Consider the following 5,360-nt stretch of genomic DNA (forward strand, 5'->3'; position numbering starts at 1 on the left):
CGCCAACTCTTGGCTTTTACCAACGAATAGTGGGATTGACCATAACATTATAACGTCCCCACGGCTGAAAGGGCGAGCATGTTTGGTGCAATGAGGATTCGAACCCGCGACCCACAGATTGTGAGTCGAGCTCCCTAACCATCGGGTCATGTCGGGCCTCCCCTGTTTTATCAACACTTTTTTTTTCTATTTGGGGTCGTTTAAAGAGATTTAGGTCTGATTTATGTGACTTGTTATAAAAACATGAAATTCTTACACAAAACTCCCTAGTAATTCGAATTAATTATAAAAATAATATTCATTTGATGAAAAAATTTAAGTAGGCTTCCATTCAAGTTTTCGTTTCGACCTGATTTTCTAGTTACCAATCGTAGAACTGTTTTGCAAATTTAAAAGAAAAATAATATTATCTTGAAATTATATTATTTTCCATGATAATCTAATATTTTCTTATAATGCTAGGAGGCGGCTTGAATGGGTAATGAAGAAAAACTGTCATCATCAGGTACAAAGTCTTGTCGAAACGTTGTACATTTGCTGTTATGTTAAACTTATATTAAAGTTTTTCTTCATTACCCATTCAAGCCGTCTCCAAGCATTATTAGTCTCAAAGCGGTTTCCTCGTCATCGAATTTAATATTTTCTTATGTTTTGCCAGTATTAAAATATTTTGAAGTTATAAAAATGACGATAGATATCACTACACAATGTTGTATATTTGAAGTAACAGAAAGTTGAGGTAATTATATTATATGTTAATAACTACACGGTTCGCTATCCACCAGGCCTCGATCGGCATTATAGTACAAAAATAAATAAATAAATAAAATTATATATATATATACACGTATATATATAAAAAACGGTTTGATAAGGAAATGATAGTGTAGTGTAGAGGGCGTTCACCAAAAAAAAGTATTTTTTTTAAGTCGTTCACAGTTAAGTTAACTTTTAAATATAATGATCACATCATCACAATGTTTTTCATTCATTGTCTCTGTGAACGAACTTGAAATAAGGTTATTGTCCCATAAATACGAACTTCCCTTTTGTTTATATGTTGTAAGGTAGTATAAGCCATAACGTTCGAAAATGCCGAAACGGGGTTAGTTTAGCCCTCTGACTGATATCTCTTAATATACCATTATACCACAATAATCGAAACTTTGTTTATTTCCTTTACCTTCTACATATCTATCAATCACCTTGTTTGTTTTCTTCGAACATTTTTGTAATTTACTTAAAACGTTGTTGGGGGAAAAAGACATTGACAGACAAAGATAGTGAATGCAACGCGACTCTTTTCCCGGTTGGACAGGAGTGATAGATTACGTATCAGTTAAATCTGAGGGATAGTTAGGTTTGGTTACAGAACTATTCGTTACAATCTTACAATGTAACTGGCACTCTAACTTAAGATAAGACGCGAGAGCACAACGGACTTACAACGGGTTTCGATACCCGTGGTCGGTAGAGCACAGATATCTCTTTGTGTAGCTTAACTTCCAACAAAGAAGACGCGGGAGCGGTGCTTTTCAGAATCTTCCTTCAAACGAGAACGTGGTGCACAGAAGCACAAAATGTTTGTTTGTTTGTTTTTGAATTTCGCTTAGAGCTACACGAGGGCTATCTGCGCTAGCCGTCCCTATTTTAGCAGTGTAAGGCTAGAGGGAAGGCATCTAGTCGTCACCACCCGCCGCCAACTCTTGGGCTACACTTTTACCAACGAATAGTGGGATTGACCATAACATTATAACGCTCCCACGGCTGAAAGGGCGAGCATGTTTGGTGGGACGGAGGATTCGAGCCCTCGACCTTCAGATTGCGAGTCGAGCGCCCTAACCACCTGGCCATGCCGGGCCGCACAAAATGTAAAACTTGCATATAAATTGTATTCAACATTTATTTACTGATAACTACGCTAATATAAGGATTTTTTCTGACGTAGTTAGATACATTTTTTCTTATATATCCGTAATAAGTTAACTTCAAAGCAGATATGCCGGTTAGATTGCGACCATCTTAGTCAATTTTGCACAGAGGATTATGGGTAATCTGAGATATCGTTCCATTTTTTTTATTTTATTTTGATATCTCTTCATTATTTTATATGAAATATATATATATATATATCATTTTATATAGTTTATTCCGTGATTTTTTTATTACTCGATATTTGCCACCAGAAGTCTCTGAGATTTGTATTGCTGACACTATACAATTATTTATCTGACAGTTATGTTGAAATACTCCGTTATACTTCAAAAAATAAAGTAATATTTTACTTTATTTGGACCCGAAAGTTCAGCGTAACCACTGGCTCACACTATTATCTAAATCTTTCGAGCTTTGAAGTTTCACCAAATTTTACATTTACTGCACTAAATCAGTAAATAATCACTTCTTTAGTATACCCATATATGAAACCTGTCTAGCCAGATGGCTGCTAAAATATAACGCAATATTTTAGCATCTGTATCTACTTATCTGTCAGGGTGTTGTTGTTTTTTTCTTGAAAACTACACAATCGGCTATCTACATTCTCTCCAAGGCGGGGAATCGAACCCCAGATTTTACCGTTGTAAGTTCGTAAACTTATCGCCGTCCCGCCGTGGGACCAATTAGAAGTAAGAATAATACTTCTCTCACCGTATCACTAGGAAACGTTGTTTTAAACATATAAGACCTTGTTTTAGACGTTTTATAGAAAGACGTAAATTATGATGACAGTATCGACAGAAAAGCTGTAAAATACAATTCATTGTTATCACTATACATATATATATACGTTTAAGCCGTCATGAAATATAACCTTATTTGAATATTCATCTTCCTGTATAAGTTTGTTTGTTTGAAGTTAATCACAAAGCTACACCATGAGCTATCTGTGCTCTGCCCACCACGGGTATCAAAACCCGGTTTCTAGCGCCGTAAGTCCGCAGACATATCGCTGTGCCACTGGGGGGCGCCTGTATAAGTAATAGAAAACTTATAACACTTCGTCAGAGAATTTAAAACATTTTTTAGAGCTAGTAAAACCTAGTTGATACTTACAGTTACTGCTGCCCCCAGCGGTAAGTCTGCTGGATTACAACGCTAAAATGGGCAGAGTGGAGATAGCCCACTGTATAGCTTTGGGCTTAACAACCAACAAACCACTGTTTCTCAGTGATTGTTGAATTTCTCCTTTTCTGAAATTGGAAACTTGAATATCAAAGTTAATTATACTCAACTTTCGCGGGTTCGAATCCCCGTCACTCCAAACATTCTCGCCCTTTCAGCCGTAGAGGCGTTATAAATGTGGCGGTCAATCCTACTCTTAATTGGTAAAAGAGTAGCCCAAGAGTTGGCGGTGGGTGGTGATGACTAGCTGTCTTCCCTCTAGTTTTTCACTGCTAAATTAGGGACCGCTAGCGCAGATAACCCTCGTGTAGCTTTGCGCGAAATTTAAACAAACAAATTATCTCCCCTCTAGTAGTTCGACTGGCTTAAGACACTAAAATCGGGTTTCGATACCGACGTGATAATTTATTTTGTAGCTTAACAACAGCAAGCATTTTTTGTCGTCTATGAACTTTTTAAAACCTTTCAATTGTTTTCAGGATAACTTAAATACCAGTAAGCTCAGTTTTTACGTAACGTATTAGTACTTATTTACTACAATATTACTTCCAAATATTAAATTTTTATAAAACTCCAGTTAGAAAAAAAAAAGAGATCAAACTCTAGCGTTTTCTATAGGTGGACCCGTATTTTTTTCTTCTTCTTCAAGGTTGAAGAAGACAGGTTCAATTGTCGAAAGCGCTAGGGTTTTGTTAGTTTTTTTTTTAAAGTGTGAATTAACAAATGTTCTCCATTCTAAGTTCGTTTGTTTTTTTCTATTTCATTTTTATTTTTTACTAAACGAATTCATTTTTATTTTGCTCACGGGATCTAATTTTACTATTGCACAACTTTTTATTGGTATGATTCGGCGTTTGATGTTAATATAAAACCTTGTAAGTTTCTGTTGAATACGTATCCAATTCTCTTTTTAGATTTAACATGTTAAAATTTTTCCAAACATTTCCTAAGTTCACTTTCGTTTGAAAAAATAAATAAATAAAACTTTGGCAGAACCATCTATCTCACATTTCCCCATTTTTCCCTTCGCTAGACTTCCTTATTATAACTTATTCCTCAGTGTGAAAATAGGAGCTTGCTCTTAGGCACGCGCTGAAAGTCTTGTCTTGTACGCCTTCTAAACCTGGGATCTTCGGGCACGCCCTTAATAAATAATCCACCAGACCGACAATCTGAACTGCACCTTGTTCAGCACGACCCTCCCCAGTTGTTCAGCAGTAAGTCTGAAGTCTAAAAACTGGGTTTCGATACCCCCATTTAGTATTTTTGTGTTTAGTAACAAACAAAGATATCGTAGATACTCGAACTTTATTATTAATTTCTGTTAAACAGGAACAACTTAAACATTTTGATAATTTTAAGGAATAACGATGAACAAGTAACTTAAAAGACATATTTTCTAGACGATTACAGAACCATTTAAGATGGAGTTTCTAACCTGTCAGGAAAGTTGAAGACAAAGATTTACTCGCTAGGGGGATAAATTTACTCGCAAGCCTATTACTCTTATGAAGGAAGTTGGTCAGTTAGATTAATAAAAGTTTATTCTTATAATGGACAAAACGATACATATTTTTATAATCTTCTGTCATATAGAAAAGAAATAAGAAATGAAATACGTGATCATTCAATTCGAACGTCAGTGCGATACTGATTTACGGCAGCTATAACCTCCATAATGGCTGCGTTTTGGTTACTAGGACAACGGATAATGTTTTCGAAGAGTTTATAACGAATAAAGTAAATTATAGTACTTTTGTCATTTCGATTTAAAAAAAAGTATGGCGAGCATCTAGTAGCTAAACGAAGAATGAAAATTCTGTCCTTTTAATTTTCGTGTTTAAGGGGTTGAATAAGAAATTACTGCGTAAAAGACACTACAGACACATACATACAAGTAACTAATGGATTATGTAAGTTGTTTTATAACAAAGAAAAAAGGCTCATCGTCTTAATAGCCTTAAAGTAAATAGTTTAGATTGTTAAAGGAGTAGTTGATTCTCCATAGGAAACCTTGAATGTCTAATGCCTCTAAGTAATAGCTGATAACAAGGATAGATAAAAAAAATCAGTTACCCTTGATGGCTCTAAAAATGTTGCCTGGTCCGGGTGTGACCTAGAAGTTAGCGTGCACGGACTTTAAGTCCGAGGATTCCAAGGATAGATAAAAAAAATCAGTTACCCTTGATGGCTCTAAAAATGTTGCCTGGTCCGGGTGTGACCTAGAAGTTAGCGTG

This window comes from Limulus polyphemus, unplaced genomic scaffold (assembly GCF_000517525.1).
Source record: "Limulus polyphemus unplaced genomic scaffold, Limulus_polyphemus-2.1.2 Scaffold2310, whole genome shotgun sequence".
Taxonomy (NCBI): domain Eukaryota; kingdom Metazoa; phylum Arthropoda; class Merostomata; order Xiphosura; family Limulidae; genus Limulus; species Limulus polyphemus.